The sequence below is a fragment of the Bombus pascuorum genome, unplaced genomic scaffold (assembly GCF_905332965.1).
Source record: "Bombus pascuorum unplaced genomic scaffold, iyBomPasc1.1, whole genome shotgun sequence".
NCBI lineage: Eukaryota > Metazoa > Arthropoda > Insecta > Hymenoptera > Apidae > Bombus > Bombus pascuorum.
The window spans coordinates 1,112,650-1,123,541 of record NW_026869731.1 but is presented as its reverse complement, the minus strand read 5'-3'; the positions used below and the strand labels follow the sequence as shown (position 1 = coordinate 1,123,541).

General features: G+C 30.5%; 1 non-coding gene across 1 annotated transcript; it reads right to left on the bottom strand.

Annotated features, from left to right (window-relative positions):
- Positions 1–10,819: 10,819 nt before the first annotated feature.
- On the bottom strand, positions 10,820–10,892 carry Trnaf-gaa (transfer RNA phenylalanine (anticodon GAA)). The gene has a single exon. It is a non-coding gene; the product is annotated as a tRNA-Phe (tRNA).

Below are 10,892 nucleotides of genomic sequence, written 5' to 3'. Positions count from 1 at the left end.
GTTGGGTAAGAGACTAATTGATCAATAGATCTGGCAGGATCACAGTTGCTTTTCCTTCTTTTTTTTTTTAATGCTACTGCCTTTCTTGTTTTCCAGAATGGAAAAATATTTGGCGTTTAGGCAATTGTTAAACATTATGCTGCAGGAGTAGATGTGTGAAAGGTGTGTAAAGATGGTAGGTAGGTTCTTTTAAATCTATACTACCGTATCAGCCATATTTATGTAATAAACATCTGTGCGACAACCATGAACAACACTGGTGAAGACTCATTAAACGCCCTTAACGCCAACCCGACATATATATATATATATATAATCACTGGTTGACATCGTTATTCGATTCGCTCGGTTTATTTCCTGTTTTTTTTTTACATTCGATTTTAGCACCAGCTTTTTTAAAACTCTGGCAATTAGTTAACAGAATGTGATTTAATCATGGAATAGGTCCATTTATTTTGCTTGTAATCCGAATAATTTCAATCGTTCGAGTAGTTTTGTGTTTTTCAAGTATCTCCAAAGCAGTTCAAGTACTTTTCAATTATTCAAGTATCGTCTCCTCCCCCCGTTTTTCAAGTATGTATTCATTTTCCAGAAACATTGATTCAATAATACTTGCCGCTACTGCGTTTTGATTTTTAATTGTGAATTTTTGGAGTTACCGGCACTCGATTGGTTTTTCAAGTTAAAACGTCTCTTATATTATCATCACTTTTTACACGTTATTTGCTATTAGAGTTATTTGCTATGACGTTGAGACTAAAGTGGACTTACTTTGTAAATTCTTTTGATATTAATATAACGTTTCGTTTCAATATTAAATTGTTGCAATCTATTTTGATAAATCTTTTATTATTTTTATTTATTATCGTAATTCTGCATATTTTACAATTTTGCGGGTAGAAATTCTAATAAAAATATTTGAAACCTAAGAGATTGCTGAAGCAAAAATATAATTTCTCGAAAACAAAGAACCAAATACGCCCAATTCATTTTCCAGCCTTTTTACCGTCAATAACTAATAATTTACCACCAAAAGCATGTACACCCAACTCGTTCGAGGTATCGCAGTTCTTGATTTCTACTTGTAAGCTATATTTACGCAATGTAACCTGAAAAGAATTAAAGGGTGATCAAAAAGCACAGGCTGCTTTCAATCAAATGATCTGCATGAAAATTGCAATCATTCTAATGCAAAAACTCGAGTAAATGTCTCTAAAATAGCAAAAATACATGCATTTGTCAATTTGTCAATCAAATAGTGCGAAAAGTTAGAGCTAGCCAAAAAGTTTCCACGCCTTTATGTTGATCGTGAACAACATTGATTAGAAAATGTTTAAATTAAACAGTCGCGTATAACAATGAAATTAAAAACAGATTTCATCTTTCACAAGAGATAAGAATTGCAGAAGTGAGAAAAAATAGGAATACATTTATTATACTTTTCTGAAAAATAAAATGATTTAATAAATACTGGAATGACACATACTTTTCTCTAAATGTAATGGTACTCTTGGTAATTTAAATTCGCTTCGCAATATAGTCATATGTGTTAAATTTTTATAACATAATTTGATTATATAAATTATACGAAGATCGCAGGATAAAATCAAACAAACAGCCACTACTAGTTACGATTTAGAAGCTTGCGCTCATAGCAGTTAAATTACTTCAGTTCGAATAAACTGACCTCAAGTAATGAATAACGAAGATCATATTTGCTGAAATATTGCTAATACTGAAATTTCCTTCACGCAAAAAAAAGTAGGAAATGCCCATTTTTATGAGTTTGTTTTCAATTCCCGCAATACGTAATTTATAATTGTCTAACATTTGTTTCGAGTTTCCAGACAACGTAATATCCAAGTTTAAACGAATGTACTTGTACGAACTTTGTAATCTAATACCATATTCAGTTAATTTTATATAGCTGCGTAAGGCTCTCAAAAAAGGAAGATTTGAGTAAGGTTAATAAAAAATAAAGTTTGAAGGTACAATTGAAAGAACCTCAACTTCATTTGAAACTTCAAAGAACGTTTCGTATCAAATAAAATAACTTCACACTGGTTATGCTATTGCGAATGAAGCTCAAGATTCGCGGGAAAAAACAGAATATAACGTATAATATATTAAACAAACTTCTCTTAACTTAATGCAAACAAACTACATATAAATTTAACAATTTGATAAACGTGATAATAGAATGCCAAAACGAAATAAATTAATAAACCAAAGAATAACGTTGCAATTTGGAAATGAAACAATAAAACGTTTCCTGATGATAATCTTTTTTGTCTATAAAGAACAAATGGAAATACCAAGGAGAACTCATGAATCAAAGAATAGTGTTAAGAGTAATAAAGAAAAACGCGGAGAAGCAAGAGCAAAAATATGGAAAACTTCCCCCGGTAGAAAAAAAACGAAGAGAAGGGGTAGTAGAATGTAAAATACCAGAAACTGTGCTGGAACGTAATAAAAAATAAAACATGAAACATGCTGCGACGATATAGAAAAAGAGGAGCGAAATATTCGTAGATAAAACTGAAGGAGAGATTAAGAAGAAAATACAAGTAGAAGAGAAGTGAAAGAAGTGGTGAAAGAAGAAAGGAAGAGGAAAGAGGGGAGAGGCAAAAGATGTAAAAAAAGGACGCAAATAAAGGGGGGACATCCTTTGGAAGTACCGAAAGGATGAAACACGTTTAATTAGTGAGGCGTCTCCTTTTGAAGTACCAACAGGTTTTGTTTGAAGCTTGGTGACTGCTCAGAAACTTTCAACAAATACGCTCAAAATATTCTACGAGTTTTGATATGCATACCTATGTACATGTACACACATAACACGAATATAATGTCTTCTTTGTTCAAGTTGTCTTAGTAACGAAAACAGTTTGTCTTTTTTGAAGTTGCATTTATGTCGGAGGTAAAAGGAATAAATAAACATAAAGATTGAGAAAACTAGTTAACGAAATGAGAAAGAGATAACAATATGTGAGATTATTATAAGAATTGTTTAAGAAGATTGCAAAATTATTTGAAAGTAAAAAACAGAAAGTAATGTAAATTTAAGCATAAATTTAGATAAACTGAACTTTAGGTTATTTTATAGAGCTTCGTATTAATTAGGAAAAATTTATTTTTATGCCTGCTACTTTGACAAAGAAGAAGATAAAAAATTAGAGATAGTTACAGATAGTTTTCGTCTTTAGATGCCGAAGATCTGTTGATAAAGGATAAAAAGGACATTGAAAAGATAAATAATAATAAAGAAAATTATTGATTTTCTAAGAAGGATATAAACTATTTATATTTCACCAACTCCAACTTCAACGTATCATTCGTGATTTTCATTCATTTACAATTATTATTGAAATTTACGTAATTTTAATTTAGTTTATGGTTTTTCATTCCTACCTTTTATAAATAATCTTCGTAAAGTGCATCTAGACGTTACTTAAATCAGTCTATTACTTGTACCAATGTAATGGCGCTTCTAGCGAAAACAATAATTTTATTTTAATAGCATCAAACATATAAAAACTTCTTCCATTACAGAATTTGTTTAAAGTATTTCTTTCTACTGTATCCATTACATTGAAACATTAGATCATATACTTCGTTGAACAGAAATAAATGGAAAAACATTCCAAAGAACGTATATACGCTACATCTGACACTGCCCTTTGAAAATTGATCGCGAAGAATTAACGATACGAGTCTCGAATTAAGTGGCTTCTATTTTCGTCTAGAGTGTGAGTTATCGATTCGAAGCTACTTTTTTTAGCATGAGACACGAAACATTTTGAAGTCTCATTAGCACTGTAATGATACACGATTATCGTGATTATATCGGTAAAGTTTGAAATAAGTTAAAAAATGTACATATAGAAACAACAAGATATTCAGTGTAAGTAGATATTTCGCAGAGTTTACAAAACTACTTAAACAGGACCATCTCCAATGCTTATTATAATAATTGTATTTGAGATGATTGCATTCGTGTTGTCTTTTGTTTTACTAAATTTATGGTCGTAATAAATCCTGCAATTTTTCCCAGATTGATTTCAAATTTAATTACTACATATAATCACGACCGCCGTTTCTTATTACAACATTAATGAAATTTCAAAATATTTCACGTAATACACATAATGTATCGTTCAAATGGTTCCACGAGCCATTATATTTCATACGAAAACATTTTACTTCGTTACTTCCGCTTTAAGATGGATGACGCGTGTATTATTTAGCTCAGAGATTGGAACAAACTGAAACTGAGCAGTTGAAATAATCCTTGGCAATCCGTAAATGTAATTACTTGAATATTCGCATCTTTGTTCTGTATAGTGGTGGTAGAAACAACGTTCAATTGGAAGCTCCGCTTTAAAGTAAATCCTACTTTCTATTCTGTTACTGAGTAGATGTACGTAACCAAAATCGGCTCTAACGACGACATCACACGGCAATTATCCTAATTGTCACTTTAGATGTTTCCGAATTTTCCCGAAATGTAAGCATACGTTACTGAAGCAACAAGCTGCAGATTGTTCAAAGCATTCCACGACGCAATGTGTTGTACACGTGTCGGACGATCGATTCCATGGAAATTGCACTTGACTGTCGAGTACAAATTACATGATACCACTTACAAATTAGCGCGCTTAAACCGCATCGCGACATTGATACGGTGTCTACTATCGTGGAATTAAGTTAATTAGGCTATTCGGCCGAAGGTCCAATACGATCGAAAGCTAATTGCTCCAATGTAGAAGCAGCTATTTTTTCTTCCTTCTTTTAATCTTCTTGGGAGAATGAGAAAAAAAAATCGCAGCGACTTAATAAACGATATCGATTTGAGTCTTACGTTGAATTAAAGAGAGGAAGGAAGAAAGTTGTACATAGGCAGATTCAGAAAAACATTCGGACGCTTATTCCATATTATATTACAACATAAGGTATCTTTTATATTGTACGTGTCACAGAGAATATCTTTTTCATTACCGGTGTTACGAGTAGAGCATCTTCGTAGGCAAACGAAATTCTAGTTGCAAAGAGTTAAATAACAAATAAATGTCATATATAAATCGTAGTTAAATTTCTCTGTTTATATCGCTGAAATAATTAACCTAGCTAATGATTTGACCGCGTTATTCACTGTGGATGAGTAAATCAAACATATAAAGTGACCCCCAATCAGGAAATACAAAATTATGTACACTTTACCACAAAAAGTATCGACTGATTTCTGAAATATATACCGCTGAAAATAAAAAAATTAGCAAACTGACAAAAAACATTACTTACAATGGTGGCCATTATGACGACTTATGACGAAGAGAAGTCGCTTGACGTTTCCTCAGCTTCCGCCAGCTGGCTACCTTCTTCGGCAGACGATTGAACTCGACTGAACACAGAGCACAGCGCACGGAGCCTGCTTGCACCGTTTGCGAAAAAGCAGCAACGCGCACGAGCGAGTATTGACCAATCAGGATCGCGCGAATGGCCATTATTAACCCCACGCAACCCTCGCCTAATTTTTTCTCAGATTTAAAAAGTGCCTTTGCCTGTGTGCGTATATGAGATCCATGGATACCGTGGATACCATGGAAACATACTTTGCAAGCTCCTGTTGTCAGGCAAATCTGACATTCGACGTGGTTTTCCTTTTCTAGTTTACCCCCGTGTAATACGCGATTTCCACTTCGAACGTGGGAGTATGTGCGCTCATATGGGTGTGCTTGTGTGCGTATATATGCTTTAACGAGTGAGCACATGCATATGCGCTGCAGAGCAACAGGCACGCGAGAACATCAAATCTGAGTTTATAGATTGAAAAACACATTTATAGAAAAACGTAATTTTCTCATTTATGATGATTATAGACATTATGCATTTACATATTTATGAGCTGCGACGTGTTTCGAAAGACGATTGCTCGTTAATAGAGTAAAGGTTAAGGTAGGAATGCGACAATCATTGTAACTTCTAGAAACAAAAAATGTTTATTGTTTTTATTATACGAAACTCTCAAACACAGGTATATAATAAGTTGTGTGTAAGTAACTTACGAGAATAATATGATAATATGTGTTACGACCATTCGCGGAGAGACACCGTCGCGAGGGAAACGCGTCCGACGGGAGGCGTAAATTCTCGCTACGATTCGGTTAATCGATGCCGCGAAATAGTCGTTCCCCTTGTTTCGGTTAACATAACAGGGGTGGTTTGATGAATGAAACCTGTTAACACTGTGTTAACAGGTTGATATATCGTCTATATTCAACAATCACTTACACAATAATATAAACGTCACAAAGTATTTGGCGATACGTACAATTAATGTGTTACAGAGAAATTCCACCCGACTTTACGATGTCTCTCGATGAATTCGTTGGATTAAGCGACTTTATTCGTCAGTATGCAGCTCTCGACGTATGCGGTTATACCTTAGAAACTGATTGATTTACGGGTAGAGTGGTTGTTCCACTTATTGATTGCTTGGACAATCAGAACGAACTAATAATAATATTGTGGCATTTTTTAAAGATATGTTTATGATTTTTAAAGCTACTTTCTATTAAATTCTAACGTAATGATAGAATAATGAAGTTAATATTGGTAATTGTTTTCATTCCTTTTTTCCTTTATTATTTTGATACCCTTTCTTGTATAGAATTTTGATATTAAATAACTTCTCATATCTTTGTTGAAATATCGTACATATAACATTTTGTATTAATATCTGTATTTTGTATTATAATTGTTTCAATATTGGCTATATTAAAGATTGATATGACAATTACAATGTTTTGAAATAAATTGGTATATGTATCATCCTTTTTTAACAAAACAAGGATAACGATATCGACATGTGCTGAAACAACATGTCAAAAGTTACCAGTGTCCATATAAAAGATCTAATTTTCCAACGTTAAATAGTTGTAGCGCATAGATCATGGTTTCAGTGTTAGGAACCCTTAATTAAATCCATTACGGAATACAGTTTCTGAAAAATAAATGAAATTTATGTTGCGATGTATATAACGAGGAGAGATTGGAAACCTAATCGCATTAAGCGTATACTTTGTTTAAGTATAATGAATGAAGATTGAACAATTAAACTTTATATTTAAATTTTATTTTTGATATACATATTTTTTATGAAATAAAATAAACACAAGAAAAAATAATGAAATTATGAATAATTCCATCAAGAATAATATTAATATTATTATTAAATTTTATTATTGTTAATATAATATATAATATATATAATATAAATATTATTATTAAAATTGATATTATTTTAATTTTATTTAATCAGGTAGCAATTGAATTTATTTTATAATTTTCGAAGAAAAAAGCTACATTGTTACATGTTTTTAAATTTAAAAAATTTTTGTTATGTACATTTCATAGTTACATTATTTAATATAGTTTTTCATATTACAAACCTTTTAATTTTTACTCAGTTTTTTTTTTTTTTATTAAATGTAAGTTTAGTCATTTACGAGTTTTTAACTTCTTCTTTAAATTAAATAATTATGGAATTAATTATTAAGTTACAATCCACTTTTATAAGAACATATTTTACCTGAAAGAAGGATCGCAATTTCAATTCATAAACTGAAAGACTGAAAAATTTCCCAAACAATTTCTCATATTCTTTCATTAGAACTTTTAATACAAAAATTCTCCAAATAATTTTAAAGCATTTAGTTGTTACTTGAATTTGATCAAAAGAGAATGTTTCATTTCAGTCCTTTAAATTTCTTTTTTTTCAATGTTCATCTTTTCAGAAAAATATTCGTAGATGACTTCTTCCATTTCGAATTTGGGACAGATTTTGCATGCGCATTAAATGATTATAAAACCAACGATTTTTGTACAATCTATATCAATACAATCTTAATTTTGGGTCAGCTTATCAAATTATGTAAAGCATATAAAAGCCTATGGTTCATACCACTTTGTTTTTAATATACATATGTATGATTAATGCATGGAAATATGTCTTCCATTAAGTGAATTATCTTCTTGAACTGAAAAATTAAAATTTTGTATTGAAATTAAAACAAAGTTCGCTGTTATAAAAATTTATTTCCATTTTTAGTAATGTAGAGATTTAATGTTATTATCTATTGTTAACAAACTTTACATTCGAACAGAATGATCTTATGTATTTATTTCGAATAGCACTGAATTGTTATTTATCTGATCTTTAATATATTGGCAAAGCATATTTACCTATATCTGTAGATTTCAATCTATCGTGAACAATTCGAAAATTTAATTAACAATTAATTTTTTTGAAGAAAGGTCAAATTACAGTTTTTCAGATTCTTCTCGCCTCTACTTTTTATTCGTGTTTAAAAAATTTCGCTTACATTGTTCTTAAGGTATATCCTTTCAAAGTCGGGTAGAATTTCTCTGTAACACATTAATTGTACGTATCGCCAAATACTTTGTGACGTTTATATTATTGTATAAGTGATTGTTGAATATAGACGATACATCAACCTGTTAACACAGTGTTAACAGGTTTCATTCATTAAACCACCCCTGTTACGTTAACCGAAACAAGGGGAACGACTATTTCGCGGCATCGATTAACCGAATCGTAGCGAGAATTTACGCCTCCCGTCGGACGCGTTTTCCTCGCGACGGCGTCTCTCCACGAACGGTTGTAACATTTGGTTCTTCGAGCCGGATTCATTCGTGAGTGAAAAGTGCACACCAGTAACACTCACTAAAAAATATTATTATTATGCGTTCCACATATGTAAGTGTATATACCGATATAAGTTTAAAAGACAAATTGGCTTTCCATCAATTTTTTTACCGATTCGAAAACGATAATATATTATCTGAAAATTCTCGTTCAACCGTGATTCAGTTTTTTCGTGTATTATGTACGCAAAGTAATTCCAATCTGTATTGTTTTTCGTCCGAAAACCGGGTCGTTTAGTGTTTACTCACATGAGAGTATTCGTCGCTGTCAGACGCATTAGCCAGATACATATGTAGCCCATCGGTTTCAAAGAACGTTATTATTTCAACCATAAACATGATCACGTATTAACGTAAATACTATCATAGAAAAATCTTTTCACTGTCATAAATACTTAAAAAAGAACATTATACGAAATAACGACATGGAAAATGGATATTACTCACTAACAACTGGAATAAAATCCAATTCTAAATATTCCAAAAGTTATATTATAATAAATTATTATAGTTATATTATATAAAAGTTATATTGTTAGTATATTGGCTAGAAACAATAAATGTAAATATAATAGATTTTTGTTGATACCAATTTCTACCAATGATTAATTTAATTATATTAATTAATATATATTAATTAATATTATTATAGATACGATGTTTTTACGATACTAAGTTTATAGTTTCATTTTTTTCCTGTTACCGTTACTATTGAAAAATTGTTGCTTATATTTTTATCTACATATGTAATCAAAACATAAAAGATATAACTTAGAAAAAACGAAGCTGGCACCCCGCTGGGGGTAGCCACCCACATGCTATATTTATTTTTTATTTTATTTTATTTTTTTTTCTTCACCAACGAGATATAACACTTTACCAAATGTCCACAAGGACAAATTGTAAAATAACCAAAATAAAATAAAAAACTAATCACATAAAAACAAAAAAAACAAAAAAATATGTAATCAAATATTAAATATTTTGCAAAAAGCTATAAGTTTTCATGTTCATGCTAGCATAGATAATCTGTAATAGATGAATGCATATAATCTTCTGAAAAATTGTTATACTACCTAAAATAGCTAGAAAGTTATTGAAATCTTATTTATTAAATGGTAAACAGGATCTCTAATGTAATTATTACTATACATACTTATTTCGTTCAAAAATACATAGATCTTAATATATATGTAAATACATAATAAAATATATATAATAAATGTTTTTAGTTCTTTCAATAATTTTATTATTATTTATATATGTATATTCATTTAGTATTACTTACTGCAGTATTATTTCAATCTCAAACGTATGTTTCAAATAATATATACAGGGTATATCCTGTAAGTTTAACCGCCAATTTTCAAATATTTCTGATACTCAAGTATTTCTGAGCGGCATTTCCTACAATTTCTGGAAGGAATGTTTTGCACAAAAGTTAGATAATTTTCGATCAACTACATGTTTGTAAATTACAAATTTTTTTCCGATAAAAAGTTGAGATCGTCATGATTGATAATGATTCTGAGATCATTTTGAGATGATCTTGAACTCAGAAATTTAAGTTTAACAAGTTTAAGTTAACAGTATTAGTTCATTCTAACGTGTAATGATGTAGTACAAGACAATATTATTATAATCGTTGGATAAGTTTAAAAACTTATTCTTTTGGCAGTATTAGTCTTATATCTAATATATGTTTTAATAGAAATGGGATAATTTTCCATATCGTATTTGTAAATCGGATTTGTAAATCTGAAGGTCATCTAAAAGTCATAGTATTGTAGGACGTTGAATTCGTCTTGACGTTAGCCGCTACTCTGTGGAGTCCAAAATGCCATTTAAAAACTCAAGGTCGCCTTGACTTTTTATTTAAAAAATAATTTTTTGGATATTTTTAATACTCAAACGTGTATCAGACCGAAAATTAAATAATTTTTATCAATAATATTAACAATTTTTGTTAATCGTCGGAAATATGTGAAAATGATTCGTCCAAAGACATACAAAATATATCTCTTAGTTGAATAGCATGTACTTGAACATAAGACGTAAATATTTACAAAAAAAATAGATGAAAGAAAAGGAAAACTGCCGAAACCCGGGGTCGAACCGGGGACATCTAGATCTTCAGTCTAACGCTCTCCCAACTGAACTATTTCGGT